This window comes from Gopherus flavomarginatus, chromosome 14 (genome assembly GCF_025201925.1).
Source record: "Gopherus flavomarginatus isolate rGopFla2 chromosome 14, rGopFla2.mat.asm, whole genome shotgun sequence".
Classification (NCBI taxonomy): Eukaryota; Metazoa; Chordata; order Testudines; family Testudinidae; genus Gopherus; species Gopherus flavomarginatus.
In genome coordinates, this window is record NC_066630.1 from 16,604,321 (window position 1) to 16,623,883 (window position 19,563).

A 19,563-nucleotide genomic window follows, 5' to 3' on the forward strand; every position below is an offset into this window, starting at 1 on the left:
AAACTCCTGAACTTACAGCTCTCACAAGGCACCAATGTTCCCTGAATTCAAATAATTTGAGTTTTGATTTTTCAAAATGGGGAGGGGGAGATTTCAACAAAAATGAAAAAAAAAAATCATTTAAATTTTCCACAAAGAATAAAAAGACTCTTTTATAACCAGTTCTGGAAGTAAGTCTGAGAAGAGAATTCTGATCTTCGGTATCAAATATATACATTTCAAGGAAATATCAGATACATGTATAACTACAAAATAGTAAACATTTTATCTATATTTTCATTTCCTGTCCATTCAACACAGCATTTGAAATTTAGATGATGTATGGACTCAATTAACATAGTATAAGATGTTCTTCAAGTCACCCTAATTAATCCTGGAACATATCCTTTCAGTTTAATATACTTTTTGATAGAATCCAAGGCACAGAACACTTAATGTAGAGACTGCTTAGTAAATGGATGAAAATAATTAACATTTTTATTCACACATTTTTATTAGTTGGACTTTTCATGTTTAAAATTTAGCATATTTTATAATCCTTCTCTGCAACTAACTGTATAATATAATCTTAAATGTCATTTTGATTATTCCAATGAATAAATGTCAGTGAAGTAACTAGAAATAACAGTATTAATTTTAAATCTGCAGGTAAGGTATATTTTTATAAAATATCATGGGATGAAACAGAAAACATCCATCACATTAGTATATTCTACTCAAAACAATATTTCATACATTGCTTCCAGTAGGTTATAAATAAAATAGATTTGGTCAGTCATTTTCATCTACTCTTTTGGTATGTTATAAAATCTCTCTGTACAAGCAAACACTATTAGCACAGAGATATAGTGGAGTTCAATTGTTAGATTTACTGAGAATTATTCCAGAGACCTATAGTAGAGTATATGTTGGAAGTCACAATAAATATCACAGAGCTGTGTGAGGAAGTTTTACATAATAGCAGACTGCAATACACATAGTTAATGCTATCAATATATCAATTCCATGCAAATATCCAAAAAACTTAATTACCACTAGTTCATCAAATATATTTTTGTGTGTGCAGAAGATACATTGTGTGTGTGTGTAAGAACAGCAACTCATAATATTTATGTAAAGTTTCAAGATTTCATTTTACCACATCTCTTTATGCAGCTTTCCATAAGCCACCTACTCAGAGTGCAACATGTCAGTGCAGTTTATGGAGATCCTCTTGCTCTGTGATAAATATTTAAGCTCAGAAGAGAGAAAATGGTCATGTACGTTTAGGAAATCCTACAAGATGTTAAGTTTATAACAGGGTGTGCTGGGCCTTACTGATTAGCCTAAATCTAGCATAGAACTTTTTCCAATTTCAGCCTAAAACAGAGGCATTCTGACCCCGGACATGTGTCCAGGGGGACATTTGAGAATTGGGGGTTGGGGCTAGAGTTATTTAAATAACGAATTGTTTGGTTTGCTGGCCATATGAAAAAAAAATAGAGTCAAACAAAGAACTTAGTTCAACTCAAAATGAAACATTTCATATTCAAGGTTTTTAAAACTTTTAAATATTTTAAATAAAATGGAAGTATATTTTGGAAAAAAAACTAATTTTCAATTGAATGTTTTGAAAATGTTGAAATGTTTTAATTTGTTTTATATTTTGTTTCATTGTTTTTTTTTAATTTTCTTTTCAATGGAAGAACTTTGCTGAATTCAATATAAATTCGTGAAATTTTTTGGTTTATCTAAATCTGCATTTTTTTGGCCAAAAAACGTTTACAGGATCAGGCCCATTTTTTTCCAGTAACAGTTTAATTTGTTGTTTTGCATAGTTATTATATAGAAATATGATGAAAAGTGAGCTCCTAGTGAACAGCCATCCATTCCCATAGTAATCAACTTCAGATTCTCTCAGGCCTTTGTAGAAGCAGACCTATATTTCTGAATTTCAAAGCACTCTCTTGAAGGGTTGTAGCAAATGCAGTTGCACCTCAGTGCTTGGCTGTAGACGATGGATTGTGTTGCTTGTCCCTCAGACAGAGACAAACACCTACAAGATCTTCACCAAGCATTCTCAAAGCTACGATACACACATGAGGAAATAAGGAAACAAATTAACAGAGCCAGAAATGTACCCAGAAGCCTCCTGCTGCAAGACAAGCCCAAGAAAGAAACCAACAGAACTCCACTGGCCATCACCTACAGTCCTCAGCTAAAACCTCTCCAAAGCATCATCAGTGATCTACAACCCATCCTGGACAATGATCCTTCTCTTTCACAGGCCTTGGGAGGCAGGCCAGTCCTCGCTCACAGACAACCCACCAACCTTAAGCATATTCTCAGTAACAACCACACACTGCACGATAGTAACTCTAACTCAGGAACCAATCCATGCAACAAACCTCGATGCCAACTCTTCCCACATATTTACGCCAGTGACACCATCACAGGACCTAACCAGATCAGCCACAGCATCATCAGTTCATTCACCCGCACATTCACCACGTAATATACGCCATGATGTGCTAGCAATGCCCCTCTGCTATGTACATCGGCCAAACTGGACAATCCCTATGTAAAAGAGAAATGGACACAAGTCAGATATTAGGAATGGCAATATACAAAAACCTGTAGGTGAACACTTCAACCTTCCTGGCCACACAATAGCAGATTTTAAGGTAGCCATCCTGCAGCAAAAAAAACTTCAGAACCAGACTTCAAAGAGAAACTGCTGAACTTCAGTTCATTTGCAAATTTGACACCATCAGCTCAGAATTAAACAAAGACTGTGAATGGCTAGCCAACTACAAAGCAGTTTCTCCTCCCTTGGTGTTCACATCTCAACTGCTAGAAGAGGGCCTCATCCTCCCTGATTGAACTAACCTCGTTACCTCTAGACCGATTTTTTTGCCTGCATATTTATACCTGCTTCTGGAAATTTCCACTGCATGCGGCTGACAAAGTAGGTATTCACCCATGAAAGCTTATCCTCCAATACGTCCGTTAGTCTATAAGGTGCCACTGTTGCTTTTTATAGATCCAGACTAACACAGCTATCCCTCTGATACTTCAGAAAATTACTTTGTCCTGACTCCATATTTAAGACTATACAAACTGTCTTAAATATAGAGCTCCAGAACATATTTCAAGGTACTAAATGTGTGTAATAGTTTCTTATGGATATTGTAGAAAGCTTCTATATACTGCACAGTAAGCATCTCAATGAACTTAGCAGTACCTTGTATTATTCTCTAAATTAGTGCTCACAAAAGGTCAGGCTGACAGCATTTGGAAATGAATTCTTCACTTTATCTACAGAACAGGGACAGGATGAAGAATGATTGCAAGCTTCCCCAGATTGTCCCCTTAGTGGCTGGACTCTAATCACAAGAGCATAGTTAAATCTTCATGTTGAGACAGTCATTGACCACCCCTTGAGCCTACCATAAAAGTGCCAATCAGTGCCAGTTGTAGTGGTTTATTTAATGTGTTTGGAATATAAATACCCATGAAATAAAAACTAAACCACCAACTCATTTCACATACATCATCATCATTCGGGAATAAATCCTGCACAACTGGCCCAGCTGAGTATTGCCCTTGATGTCAATGGGAGTATTTACATAAGTAAAATCAGCGGGATTTGGTCCTGAGGTAACTTTTACTTGCTACCAGCAATGAGGCAGAAAAGGCATGATATATATCCTGCTTTAATTGTATTCGGTAACGTGCTCTTCTGAATCCTGCTTTACATAAATGTCTGATTTCAGCATGTCACTGTGTTTCATTTTTCTTTTCATCTAAAAATGCCATGAGGCAAGGTTGTTTCTGTTCCAGAGAAAATGTACAAAGGTATGGAATGGGGAGAAGTTAAGCAGCCTGCCAGCTCCTGGCTTTGTGAAGGGGAAAACACAATTACAGTCATTGGGTACTAGCGCTGACTGTGGTGCCATCCTCAGGAGCGGTACCAGGGTTTTTGGTGCCTAGGCAGGGGTCCTTCCACGCTCCCGGTCATTGGCAGCAATTCTGCGGCGGGGGAGTCGTTCTGCACTCCCGGTCTTCGGGGCACTTCAGCGGCGGGTCCTGGAGTGAGTGAAAGACCCGCTGCAGAATTTCCGACGACGATCCAGAGCACGGAAGGACCCCCCGCCGCAGAATTGCCGCTGAGGATGGCAAAATGCCGCCCTCCCAAATCCTGGTGCCCTAGGCGACCGCCTAGGTCGCCTAAATGGAAGCGCTGGCCCTGGCCATCCTCCTCTTGCCTCGCACCAGCCAGCAAAGCTAATCTCTGTCAGAGAATGAGTTCTTCTTTGCTCCATTGTGCACTGAGATGGTCTGAGAGACTGTCTCCAGGACATGCTAAAGTGGCATTCTTCTGCAAAGGGTTAAGTTACATTGCAGTATCATACTATAATGGTAGAAGTCTCCACCAAACCAAACAGATTAATGTCATTAACGTGATAACTTCATTTTGATTATTTTTTATTTTCAATTCCTCTGGATTTATGTCTCATTGTTATGCTGCAAGCCAACATCTGACTATATATGTTAGTTTGGAATACTTGAAATAAGAAATATATTAAGTGTGTTCCTAAACCAGCTATAAGTAGCTTGATGATAACAAAGACTTCATTTTAGTGGTGCAGTCTGATCAAACATAAGAACAGCCATACTGGGTCAGACCAAAGGTCCATGTAGCCCAGTATCCTGTCTTCCAACATTGGGCAATGCCAGGTGACTCAGAGGGAAAGAACAGAACAGGTAATCATCAAGTGATCCAACCACTGGCACCCATTTCCAGCTTCTAGCAGACAGAGGCTAGGGACATCATTGCTGCCCAGCCTGACTAATAGCCACTGATGGACCTATCCTCCAATAAGGCAGCTAGTAAATAAGGCACTGGGCTGAGACTCAGGAGACCTGGTTCTGGCATTAACCTGTTGTATACCCTTGGCCACCCCTTTGTCTTGCATGTTTAGATGTAAGGTCTTTGGGACATGGACTGTCACTATGAGTTTGTAAGGTGCCTAGCAAAATGAGCCCCCAATCTTAAACAGGGCTGGTAGGTGATACTCAAATACAGATAATTAATAACAATGGGCATGACTCTCTTTTCACTAAGGCCACTTGACACCAGTCTGGCTGTATAAATATGCTTAAAAGTGTGGGCTAAAGGTATAAAGTAACCTTAATGTAAATGAGGATTAAGCCAAATATGGTGTTTGTAAATTGCTTCACTGGTCAGATTCTAATGTTCTTTTAACTTTGACAGTATTGATTTTCTGCATTCTTTTTACTAAGTATATACTTTTTCTGTTTTACTATAAATAACATAAGCAAAATTGCCACTAATGCAAATCACCACAATATGCAGTCACATGGGTAGGTCTTGTCAGTCCCCAAATCAAAGTGAAACACAGGAGAGCTCATACAATACAACCCTTTGTATCTGTCATTTAGAAACTTGTTAGCATGCAAAGCAATAGAATGTATAAGAATACATATCATCTAGTAACATAACCTTTGCAAATGCAGAAGAGTCCTATTGGCTTTAGACTAACTGCACACTGGAATATGAGTCAATTTATAAAAGATTCAAATTATAGTTATTTATGGTTCTGAATTTAGTGCTGTAGGAGCATTATAGACGGATTAAAGCAACCGAAGTTTGATTTTTATTTTTGATACCATTCTACAACATTCAAATTGTTTAATTTTGCTGCATCCATGTGCTGAGAAACAGCATGAAATGATTGCTTAATATTCTAATATTTTTAGATTACAGTCCTATAAACCTGCTTCATTGAGCTGCATATTTTTTCATCATTTTATTTGAGGAACTGGTGTACAGTTAAAAATGTACAACATATTAAATGAAGAGTTAAAATATTCGGCTAGAATTTATATAATAATTATGGGTATCTAGGTATCTAACTTAAAATGTTAGCACTATAAATAAATCATTTGAAATGCCCATACATTTCTTGTTTGTTATTCAAATTGTTCTTTTCAGGGCTCTCACCATATTATTTATTCATCCAATAACATGAACTTCTAACTGTGTGCAAATTTTTTTGAACAATCAGAAATGCTGCCTTTGGAATGCAGAGTAGACTATGTTTCAAGCTTAATGTTCCTCAAGAGCTATTGGATCTTAATTAATAATTGTGTGGAACAATTATTCAGCCATGCATGCTATTTTCACTCTTTTTAAAAATTGAATTGTATGAATTATCACAAGGGCTTCCTACCCAGCTATACTAGGTAAATATTCATTTAGTAAGATCAACATTTGCAGGCATCAGATAAGCACCTGTGATGGCTTGGAGATGGATCAATGTCCCCATTAGAACTGCCTCTCTGGCTCTATAGCCCCTGAAAGGATGCAGCACCTTCTCTGACAAGCCAGACAAAGGATGGAGAGGTCACTTTGCTACTGTCAGTCCTGCAAAACTCTCAACTTTGGCAGGGTTTGACAATTGTAGGGTTACATAGATCTAGATGTGACTGAGAACACTTATTGAGGACAATGGGGTTATACAGTATAATTCAAGTCATAATTTTCCAAGGATACAGCATTGTTCAGTGGACTTATTTTCAAGGCACATTTAGGGGATTAGGCATGCTGAAGGACTAGGAAACTAAATGATGGTTCTGCTATTGACTTGCCCTATATCCTTGGCGTGCCACTTCACTTCTTGGAGCCTCCATTTTCTAGATCAGTAAACTAGGGGGTAATTATTATGTATTTGCCAAGTAATGACCCCACTCCTTCATGGTGTTTAACACCTTGACTTAGCAAGGATTAACTAGAACTTGGGACCTCCTGATTTTCAGTTCTCTACTTTACATATGAGGCCACGTGTGCAGTACCCTGCTCCCTCAGAATCACACCTCCTTCAAAGTGCCAAAGTGGCTTTTCAGTCTTTCACAAACATCCAGAAGATGAACTCCTTTGCACAAAATCATGTGAACCACATGCAGATGATTGAGTTTTGCAAACTTAAACTGGCAAATTTCAATGTTGTTAGAAATATTTTCTAATATTAGACCTGTTCATGCTAACTGCACATTGTAAAAATAACTCTAAGAAAAATTAACTGTTTGTGCTGACTACTGAACCTAAAAAATAATTACAAAGATACAATTACACTATGCTTCACTATGGTGTAAGTAGAGCATATATTGTACTTAACAGAATGAAGTTAGGTCCCTAATTACCCAAAACAGGGTATGTTAGGTTAAGACATTCATCACTTTACCACCAATTCAATTGACCTGACCCTGAACTTAATAAGAAAAAGACATTGTACTCTATATAATTGTACACTCATATTCACAGTAAGGGACTTTATTGAATAATGAGAAATATTTTTCCTAATCTAAATGAGTAGAGACTTTCTATTTCTTATACTGGAAAATTAAATAGAAACCTAGTCATTAAACTGACACTGAATTTTTGTAGTTGCAAAATCAGATATTATTATGCACCACTATAACCGTATTCGGTTTGGAGCCTCCACACTTATCCATTAGAATAAGAAATGTGCTCAGAACCAAAGCTCATGATCCAGATACCCCAAAGATCTGGTGTGGAGGAAGATGAACAGCATCTGGATGAGAATTTTTCAACCCAAGCCCACCTCATTTTAATCAAATGTCCCATGAGAAAATAACTTTATAATGATACTTATAATAGAGATATGTATGAATTTAATCTTCTTCACTTTGTAACATTTAATCCCCTTCACAATTGTAACATTCCTCTGTTCTTATTATGTGGTTCAAGGTAGCTAGACCTGATATTATTGAACGATTCTTTGTTGTCAGGAATTTCATAGCATAGTATCTCTTTCTATTAAGGCAAGTGTACTTTGTTCCAGCCTGCAGTTGCTGATTTGTGGCATATATGATGACTTTCATCTCATTAAAATTCATTTATTTGCCATGAGTAGAAAGCATTTTCTCTCAGCTCCGGCAGTATTATGTAGATTCTGTCTCCTAAGGTGGGCAAGACTCGTATTTTTTTCTTGCATAATTGATTAACGCTCAACTATTAAAAAAAAAATTATACAGGACATTCCCATATTCTCAGATCAACTGGTTACAATGTTACATTGGATTCTTGCTGTCACAAATTATTTTACTTTCTGCAAAATGGCTTGCACTAAACTAACTGTTTGCCTAGATACTAAATGTAATTCCAAAATGAGTTTTTAAATACAATTCAAGTCGGTTTGCTCCTGGTGAGAAGTACTTGCCCTCTGAAGTTTCATACTGCTGGGCTAAGCAAAATGGATTTTTTATTTATTTATTTATTTATTTTTACATTAAGTGCCTTAAATTATTTTGCATGTGAAATAGGCTTAGCCTGAAGCTCTGGTCACATTTACCATCAACACTGCTTCCAGTCTGTTCAATCTATTTTTCTTATTACTTGGAAATATAAAATTTAGTTTAGTATTCATGAAGACTAGAACAGTATATATAAGGCCAAAACCCTTTCACAACTCCCACTGTAAGTTGGATCAGCAGAAGTCTCTCTTTAAAGGGTATTTCACTCTTAAAACTCATTTAACTGTAAATTTTTAAAAAAGAAAAGAAATCTAAATGAAATATTTGATGAAATATGTTCATGCTTTGTTTGAATTGTTTTATACTATCCAAGCGCTTGAGGGTCTGATTGCGTTCTCACGTACATAAGTTTTATACTGGACTTAGTCTTCATTAGCCTTACTTCTAATTTACATTTAGAAGAATTAGAGTTTGCGCGTCTGAATTTGAGTGAAAACCAAAAATTTTGAAATACTCTGCAAAGGAAAATTCTTATTTCACTTATTTATTTTGTATATAAACTTTTAAAATATTCTAAGCAAAGTTTGTTCAGAACAAAAAACAGTGAAAATTTTTGTTTCAAAAATGTAAAAATGGAACATTTCAAGTTTGCTGAAACTTTTTCTGAAACACAATTCTGGTGATATTGATGGAACTGCAGATTCCCACAGAATATGGTTCCATTAAAGTTGCTCCTACTAGCTCTACTCAATCCTGAGACAATATTTACACTCTGAGAGAATGAGCTGTAGGGTTGGAAGATATTTTTCATACAAAAACAATGAGGAGTCCTTTTGGCACCTTAGAAACTAACAAATGTATTTGGGCATAAGCTTTTGCAGGCTAAAACCCACTTCATCAGATGCATGGTGTGAAAAATACAGTAAGCAGTATATATATCACAGCACATGAAAAGATGGGAGTCGCCTTACCAACTGGGGCATCAGTGCTAATGAAACCAATTAAATTAAGGTGGAAATGGCCTATTCTGAACAGTTGACAAGAAGGGGGGAATATTAAGAGAGGGAAAATTACTTTGTAGCGTTAATTAGGACAATGCATACAATTCATACACAACTTCTTGTGAAAAATGCAGATTCTGAGACACCAAAACATTTAATGAATTGCTGTAGTTTTGCCATAAATCATGGGACTTGTGCAATCCCCTCCCGAGAGATTTAGTATATTTTGGTTTTTAAAAAATGAAAAAAAATCAAAACTTTTTTTCAACATTTTTGGAATGAAATGTTTTGTCTTTGCTTTCAAAACAACTTTTTGTTTCAAAGTTTCCTGTTTTATTTAAAAACAATCAAACAATAATGTTTAGATTTTGCCAAAGCAAAATGTTTTGTTCTACCCAAAATATTTTTTTTAGCTTTTTGATTTGCTGCAAAATTCTGAAAAGTTTTATTTCATTTCATCACCAAAATAATATTTATTTATTAATCTGGGGAAATTTTCAATGACTTGAAAAATCCATTATTCACACAAGTTCACTTTATATCAGTAGTTTTAATACTTTTTTTTATTTGCGGACCCATAAAAAATTTCAAATGGAGGTGTGGACCCCTTCGGAAATTCAACTTGTAATCCACAGACCCCTACCATAGAAGTCTTATGCTGAAAAATGACTAAACAGTACTCAACTATAAATTTTGTACATATTCAGCATGATATTTAATGCAGCATGAGAAAGGGCACTAAATTGTGGGCTTCTATGGTAATGACAACGGTTCCTGATTTTGATCTGAGGTGAGAGTATCCACATACTTTTAATTGATCAGAAATATGAAATGTCTATTCTGGGATCTGGAACTTTTTCATAGTCACATTGACATAGTCTGTGGACCCCAGGTTGAAAATCACTTCTTTAGATACAGGATATGGAAATGCAGGAAGAAAACAGTTTCTAAGGGACATAAAATAAAGAGAAATTGAGAAAACATTAATGAGAAATTAAAATTACTAAAAACAGTAACTAAAAAGAGCAAAAAGCAGTAACTAAGAACAGCTAATAATTATTCATGGCACAATGTTCCTAACTTTTCATCCTCTTCTTGCGTGAGATCAAGGCAAATGCAATGCAAAACATTTATAAAGGCCCATTCATGAGAGCATTTAAGTCTTGTCCTCAGAATCTTATAACGAGCTCTGTTGCTAAATCTGTCAGGACCGTTGCATCTGCTGGCCTCTAGAAATAACAGAGATTTCACTTTTATTTCTAAGAACATATGGTACTTCAGCAGTCTTAATAGCTGTCGGAAGGAGATTGCACAGGTCCCATGCTTTATGGATGGATGATCTGGCACAGTATGTTTCAGTCAAATACTGTAAGAGATTCTGTCAAGAGAGCACACTGAAACACACAAGATGAAATGTTCAGGAGGTAGAGTTCACCAAGATAAGAAAGCCCCAACTGTATCACTTCAGGTAAATATTATTCTAGGCCTGATTGTGGCTCACCTTCTATTCTATATGAAGTGGCCATAGAAGAATGAAGAGGACAGGTAACACTCTGAACTACTGAGGGCTACTGTAATGGTATCTTTCAGTGGAGGGCCTTCAGGTCAGAAATTTCCTTCCTCCATTTGTCTGACAAAGCCCCAAATGTATTTTTACAGTAGAGATGGTGAAAAAAATTTAGAGTTGGAAACACTGAAGTGATGAAGTGTTCCATTGACATTTGGACCCCTACCCCCACCTCCCCCCAAAAAGAGAGGGTAGAACTTTTGTTAACCTTTTCACAAAAATGTAGACCCATTTTTGGTTAGCTCTGTGTTCTCCATGATAAACCCCTTTTGGCTACTCATGTTTTTGCCAGATGGGGAAAGGCAATATTTCTTATGAATGATCTGGTGAGAGTGTCTTTTTTTTGCATCCAAATGTTTGCAACATAATATTAAACCTAGTAAGTGTGGGGCTTTTTACTGGATGGGTGACTTTCATAAAAATAAAATCTTAATAACAAAATGAATGAATGAGAAAACACAATAATAAACCCATTCTGGATTTCCACTCTTGGAGAAATGGGTGTAGAGAATATAAGTTAAGCACATGCATAATTTTGTGCAGGATCAGGGCCTGACTCTTCTTTGCAAATGACTTTGCTATTTTTGTCTCTGCTTGTGAGTGTACTAAATATACTGTTAATCCCTTTTGAGTTGAGCAGCTAGCCATAAAGTTGGAGTCTTGCAGGTTGTTCCACTTAGGGGGAAGAACTGATGATGGAGTCAGGTACCTTTGTTTATTTACAGAGAATGTACAAACTCCTGTTTCCCTGAACATAAGAGGAATCAAACAGGAGATAGTTTCCTTGCTCACAGACCCAGTCCTCTTTCAGTACCATGGACTCAGTGCTTGTTCAGGATGTGACTGTAGCTCTCTTCTCAGTATGTTCCTGTGTGCTGCTTTGTGAGTCTGCTCTTGTGTGCTTCTCCAGCCTCCCATCCCCAGCAAAATAATGCCCATTAAAGCCTTCCATGCTGGGCAGAGTCACATATGCCTTTGTTTTAAGTGGGGGCTACTATGAAGGAGCTTAATTGTTTCTTACAGCTATCTTAAAGGGAGGGCAGCAGTTACACCAACCAGCCTTAATGACATTTTGCCCAACCTACAACAATGCATTTAGAAATGCTTGGCTTGTTTGTAATTTACCCCTAATTGTATAAAGATGGTTTCAACTTTCTGCTAAAAGAAAGAGAGAGAGACATTCTCCTCTTTGTCTGACAAAGTTAATTAGATATATCTTAGCAAGTTGGTTATTTAAAGATTTCAATTTAAAAACACAGTTTTCTAAAATGGCCAGATTAAGAAACAAATACAGATGTTGGGGTGGGACAAACATAAAAACAAGTTCAAAAAAATTGCATGGCTATAACATTTTAAAGGCATGCTTCATTTAGCTACTACACCATTCTTGCTGAAGGGAAGCAAAGATGGAGTTTCTTATAAAAGATTACATCTATTGGCTTCTGGTTAAAAAAAAAAAAGTCTGTGCTAAAGGCTAAGAGCTTTATTGAAATTCTAAAGAAGAAATCTGCAGAAGCTTGGAGCTTCAGGCTTGTTATCAGGTACCTACATTTGGGCATCCTGACACTCTATAATTGAAATTCATTGCTCGACCTTTAGTCCATAAAAATGGTATGCTGTCATTAGCACTGACTGCTTGCTATATTCTCTTGTCACTCCTTAGGCCAGCTTAAACTATCTCAGATGAAATAGCCTATTTCATGTCAGACCCCTGAGTTTGCCACTATTAAAGTAGAAGGTAAGAGCAATGTTTAGCAATGCACTGAAGTATAATGTAATAGGATTGCTAGAAAAGAAAAGAGATTTTTTTTCCTTCTGAAATAAATTGACTTTGCCATCGATTTTACATTCCACATTAAGAATCCCACATCATTACTAGGATGATATTTTTAATTGCATTTTAATTTAACCTTCTAATGCATCTGGCAATTTAAGATGAAGTAGTTAAATATTATTCCCCCCCTAGCTATAGGATATGACTAGGTGTGAATTATTGTGTGTAATATTTTACACCTTATATGTTATGCATCAGACCAAAGATGCTGCATGCTTGTCATCTTCAGTGGATGAGGGAGATTAACCCCAGGTGTGATGTGGAAATTATCATGACCACGGATGGGCAAAGAGGATCAGAAAATTGGACTAAGCCTTTTCTTGTGGCTTAGACTAAATTGAAACTCTCCTCTTTCTTCCTTCTTTTCATTTTCTCCCTGTTATGTTTTCCATACCCAAAGAGCAAGACATACTTTCAATCTTCAATTACTTTTTCAGATTTAAGAAAATAGCAAAAAAACCCAAAAGTACCTTCTCCATGAGAGAGCACAGTTGGATAGTCTCTACTGCAGCAAGCTACAATAACTCTGAGGACAAAATGGCTGCTGTCTCTGCAGACATGTCGAGATTCTAGGAATATAAAGGTGTAGTACAGACAAAACCAAGACTACTTAGTTACACACACCTACATCCTTTGATCTGAACCTGCATCTATAGTTCTGGCTCTGATTCCAAACCTCTTCTATTTGGGTAAAAGTGAAATCTCATCAGATGGCAGAAATCTCATAAGAATGGCTGATATTTAAAGTATCTCTAACATTCAAGTTGGCTGAAATATTGCAAGATCAATTGATTTCCAAAATATCCACCATTTGGAGCAGAAATCTTGTAAGAAGTACTTAGATAAAACAATGATGGGTAATTTAGAAACTCCTTGGAGAAAAGTGTCTTGCAAAATTATTGCACTGTTGAGTCCAGAAATCAAATCATGGTCCAGCCTTGAACCTTATCCCTAGCTTAAGCTGTCCTGGATCCTATCAACAGATCCCTATTCCATTTCCAATCTAAAGTGAGAGGGAAATTATGTAAAATGTATGTGCATACTACAATTTATACATTATGCCTATTGACAAACTGAGATAAGAGAAATTAAATCTTCCTCGTAATAAAAGAAGAACCAAACCTTCCCCTGAACATACTCAATAATTATTGTAAAAAAAAGAAGTTACTGCCTGAGGTGGCAAAATATCCATCCTTTGCTATGGTGACCCCAGCGCTATACCTAGTTTTTCAGATGAAGTCTAACAAAGGGTTTATATGGCAAACATCACCTCTGATTTTGTACTCTATCCCTCTTCTGAGTCTTCTAATACAATCCAGCATCCTTTTTGCCTTTTGAACTGCTGCTGTGCTTTGAGATAATTGATTGAGTTGATGGTTTCAATGATTTTTCCACAGTAAATTTCAAGTCCTCTTTTGTTCAGTGTTCTAATGATTTTGTTCCATTTAACACACAGTCCTTAGTGACTGATGAACCTCATTACATTTGGGATTTCAGTTCAAAAGATTACCCAGAAGTTCAGGGAGCAAATTAATCCCTGGTTTTCAGACATTAGACTCAGTGGTATATATGGAATTTGTCTCATATGTATATCTAAAATTTATTTGAACTATCCATACCTTGTTGAGGGCACCTTCCTCCTACCTTTCTCCCTCTCTCTCCAAAACACATTTTTCTTACAGCAACACTCTTCTGCAGAGGCTGTAACTAGAGGAAATTCCATATCCTCCCTTCAGTAATGGGTAACAGTATGAAACCTGATGTTTTGTTTATATATATTTTTAATTAATTAGGGACTCTGTGTGTGATAACTAATCTTCACACAATGAGGATCAAATAAAAATGTGATCATTAAACATAGGCCAATCATCAAGAATTGCTCCTCTCATCACTGCATTTCTAGATGTGTACACAGTAAACACTGAGATATGTACACAGTTAATTGTTTTCCTGCCCAGAGATTTTCAGTGGTAGCAGGGATGGAGAATGGTGGTGGGCTCCAGTAGTTTTCTCTAATGATGGGACACAACAATGGGTGAAACTGATTAACTGATTGTCATTGTCATCTGTTACTGTGTCCTGATAAAACCATCTAGTTCCTCTCTCCCAAGGCCTGTACCTATGTGGAACAGAGCAGTTGTGCTATAAATGAGAAAGAAGAAATGGTACTAACTAGCCATGTACCCATCATCATCCAGATTGATTTGCCTGAATGCTTCCCCTCCTTTGTTTGTTTTCTTTTTCTCTTTAGTTTGTGAGCTCTCCAAGGCAGTGTGTGCCACCTTACGTGTTTGCACATTATCTTGCACAGTGTGACCCAAACGTGACTGAAGTCTTTGGGAACTGTCCCATTATAACGTTTATTCAATGTCATTGCCATCTTAATACAATTTTCTGGCAATTCTTTAGTTTAAAATTTAGAATATAATTGTTCTGTCAGGCAAAATATTTCATAATTTTAAAGTCACATTAGATTCCTGCTCCATCCCCCTCCCCTCCTAAAATGAGTACAGTAAAATCAGGTCTCTTCTGTAGTCTAGAGCTTGCATTCATAACCCGGTACATAACAAGTTCCAGACTGCTAATCATCTCAATCATTTTGGGTGTATTTTTCTTCTGTTGTTCTCTTTATCGTTCTGGGTTTCTTGAGGTTTACTGCCTCAGTTATTTTCCATTACTGCAGCCACAATTTCTGCAGCTGTCATCATCTTAGCAGTTGGCATGTTATCATCAGCATGGATTCACATTTGTACAGTCTCTATGGGTTTTCTGCCACATCCAGGAGAGTTACTATTTCTTCAGTATTCTTTCCCATTTCTGTTTGTGGCTCAGATATTGTATGAGGGTCCATTTGTTTCATTCTTATAGAACACTCCAGGGAGAACACTCACCCAGCTTTTTTCTGTGTTTCACCAGTATTCTGGGTCATTGAAGATCTGAAGACAACATTCCTTAATGTATAGCTCACACAGGAGAGACAAGGCAAAATCCAGATCCTGATTTACCCCAAGTTCAGAGATTTGTGGGTTTGGTTATTTATTATTATTATGGTTAACCAGCCCACAAGAAGTATTTTCCATAAGATTCTCAATCTGGGGAAACTGGTGATCTTGTTATTGTAGAGGATTTCAAATACAATAGCAACAGACACTGATCTGTCTTCTCAAACAATAATACAGTTCTGTGACTGTCTGTACCCCTATCTTCGCCCCCTCCTACATTGAGTATGTTAAATTTTGTACAAAGCATATTGTGTAAGGTATCATTGAAAACTCATGATTTGCTGATTATTATTGTCCTGGTAAAATACATGTGGCAACATTGTATGTAAGATTCCACTGTGTGATATTACTGGGACATGTTCCAACATGTTTTGGAGGCAGTCACGAACAAATTCTCCAGAGACTAAAAGCTAGTCAATGCCTCAGCCAGATGTCAATGGGATCAAAGGGACCATCACTTGATTAAGTGGTCACTCTTCCATAGGAGACAGGTTGTGGGCAAAAGATCTACATTCTGGCAAAGGGGCAGCTTAAGGTTGCTGGCCACACCAGCTTTGTGTCCTGAATATCAGCTGGAGATGATTCTTGTACAAAAGAAAGGGCTATAAAGGGAGATTGGCAGATGCCCCAAATCATCTCTCCCTTGCTTTCTACCCACAGAATCATCAGCCCCTGAAGAACAAAGAAAGCAGCATTGGAGTGTTGGGAAATCCAGACTGAAAGAGGTTCAGCTAGTCAGACTACTGGAATATGTGGTGAGAGATGCCTTTGCTTTGTATTCACTTAACAAGCTAAGTTAGGTGTTAGTTGTGGCTTATTTCTTTGTAACCAGTTCTGACTCAGATGCTTCATTACATGTAGTCACTTAAAATCTATCTTCCTTTAGTTAATACGTGTGTTTTGTTGTTTTATCTAGACCAGTGTGTTTGGACTGAAGTGTTTGGGGAAACTCCATTGGGGATAACAAGATTTGTGGATATCATTTTCCATTAATAAATGACAGACTTTATTTGAGCTTGTATTGTCCAGCAGGATGTCCAAGATGTACATTTCTGAGGGAAAGTCTGGGACTGGGAGTTTGCAGGTGTTGCTCTGTAGTGTAACTCATGAGTGGCTGGCTATATCACTCATACAATATAGCTGGAAGTGATTTACATACTGTATGTGAGCAGACAAGATATGGTTGCTCTCACAGCAAAACAGTGTAAAAGCCCCCAAGATTGGGGAATTGAGGGAACACAGCTGTCCATTAAATGAAATTGTACCCTGGGTCATAGACACCAACTTTCTCCAGTGCCGGTGGGTGCCCCCGCCCCAACTCCACCCTTTCCCTGCCCCTGGCCCTGCCCCCATTCCAACCTCTTCCCCAAAGTCCCCACCCTCACTCTACCCCCTCTCTGCCCCTATTGGATCCCTTCTCCAAATCCCAGCCAAGGCCCCACCTCTTCCCCCAGCACGCTCCTCCCTCCTCCACAAATCAGCTGTTTCACAGTGCAAGTGCTGGGCGGGAGGAGAAGCAGAATACAGCAGTGCGCTTGCAGAGGAGATGGAGGTAAGCTAGAGAGGGGGTGGGGGAGAGATGCCAGTTGGTGCTGAACACCTACCACTTTTTTTCTGTGAGTGCTCCAGCCCCAGAGCACCCACGGAGTTGGTGCCTATGCCCTGGGTTATGTCACAGTGTAAGGGAACTCTCTTTATTATTCAGTTTTTACAGTTATCCCCACATAGCCATCTTGGATTTCCCTTAGTTGTTGTTGGGAATCCATGTTTGGTGCCCTTTTTCCCCACCCTTTGGTGCTCTTTTTGCTAAAGGCAGGAAAAGAGGCAGGCCATGTGACTGGTAATCTGCCTAGTAACAGGGCAGTAAAAAGTCCAGCCCTCCAGTCATACAGGGCTGTCTATCTGAGAGGCAGACAGGTACCACACTAAGGGTTGCTGGGGTAGGGTACATACCTGCATGTGAGGATAGCTGTCCATCTGCCACCATGTGGTTTCAGTTCGCACACGACGGCGCAGGGAGGAAGACCTGTGAAGAGAAGAACAAAGTTGTGAGCTTACCTGTTTGGAAGTCCCATCCACAGGAGCCTGCTGTCACTGCCTGCATCTGGTGCTTCATCCTGTCATGTCAGTGGATGTCTATAACCAAGCTGCAAGATATGTTAAAGAGCCATCTCTCCTCTGATTACCTGTCCTGTCTGGGTCAGGGCTTTAAGGTTTTTACAGCTGTAGCTGGGTTTGTATTTGGTCCTCTATAGTTATAGTTTGGAAGTCCTTAGTGTTTATCCCTTTATTACTGTTTTAACTGTTGTGTTATAAATAAAGCTTTTATTTTAAGTTTACCTTATCTTCGTAAGTTTTCTTTGGGGCTAACAACCTGATGACAAATGTGCGATAGGGAGGTGAATCTAGGCTGATTTCCTGGCCAGATCAAGAATCAGTCAACAACAGAGTCACAGCTGCTTTTATCTTTATTAGAGATGGTCAGAAAATGGTAACAACATTTTTGGCTAAAATATTTTTGGGCGATTTTTTTGTGGGGGGGGTCAAAATCTCTTTCTGGTGGAAATGTTTTAAAAAACTCTACTCTCTGGCTGTCCCCCCCAGCTAATGCCACTAGTTTAATGCTTCTGTTACAATCATTCACCCTTTTCCTAGGCATGTTAAAATCACTTCAACTGTTCCCACTAAATGCGGTAGGAATTGATTGGGCTTTAGTTCAGCAAGTTCCTCTCTTCATCATTGTTATTTGTTTGTTTATACTCTGGTAGTGCTCACAAGCCCCAGTTCTATTTGGGCCCCACACTGTTAGCTGACTTACAAGCTCTGTGGGAATACACAGTCCTTTCCCCAAACATTTTACAATCTAAAAAAGGCAAAAGACTCTTCATTCATTCCTTTGTATTTATTATGGCCAGTAAAGATAAGAGGAGAGAGATTGGAAGGTGAGGAGAGAGAAAATGTTGCAGAGGAGCATGGAAATCCAGCAGTGGAGGTGCTGTGAGTAAAAAGGGCAGGAGGAGGGTGAGGCAAACAGCCAGTAAGTGAACTGAAAATAATGTTCTCCGGTTAAAAACCACTGAGACCCAAGATCTGAGTAGTTATAACATTGGTGTCAATGGAGGTGGAGATGAGTAAGATTACTCACACAGCCCTATTCCTCAGGCTTTTGGTAGAATCTTTATCTTAAGAAAAGATGCTACTTTCCTCTGGCTGAGCATCTCCATTAGGAACCCTGATTATGGAGGAAAAGAATATGGAGAATTAATGATGCATATTTTTACTGGTAATTTGGCAAATAGACAATCTGCAAGAAGTAAATTTTTCACTTCCTTTTAGTACATGGCAATCAGACACCTGTGAGGTATATTTACATTCTAAATAAAACATCTGAAAATGATTTTTTTAAGTGCGTGGGTGCAAAATATGTTTCACGCAGTAATCCCATTATGTAATACAGGCTTTTTTACGTTAATTAGATTGCTTGTCTAACCTCAACATTAAATTTTATTGTTTGCAATCAAGAAAGAATGTTGAGGGAAAGGGTCATATTCAAAATAACTGAATTCCTACCTTTTGTATATGGAATTCTATAGGCATAGAAATTCCAATGCAACTCCAAAAAGATTGTATCAACAGAATTTTTCAAGCACCATAGTAATAATTCAGGATTTCTTTATTATGTCAAAACTTTTTTTGTTTTTATTCTGCTAATACTAAAACTACTCCGAATTAATTATATTTGTTTATATAGATGCAGTTTTGTAATCCCTATGTAGAGTGAGACCTGGAGATGAGGGGAATGATCAGTAAAGATGTGCTATAGTTATTAGGTGTTTCTCATAGACTTTAAGGTCAGAAGGGACCATCTTGGTCTTCTAG

At 37.8% G+C, this 19,563-nt stretch overlaps 1 long non-coding RNA gene across 1 annotated transcript in view; it reads left to right on the forward strand.

Moving 5' to 3' along the window:
* Positions 1 to 17,922, forward strand: part of LOC127034409 (uncharacterized) — a 31,744-nt gene extending 13,822 nt beyond the window's left edge. The window contains exons 4-5 of the long non-coding RNA XR_007769386.1: positions 16,345 to 16,439; positions 17,682 to 17,922. This is a non-coding gene — a long non-coding RNA (uncharacterized LOC127034409). The remainder of the gene's footprint in view (positions 1 to 16,344; positions 16,440 to 17,681) is intronic.
* The last annotated feature ends 1,641 nt before the right edge of the window (positions 17,923 to 19,563 follow it).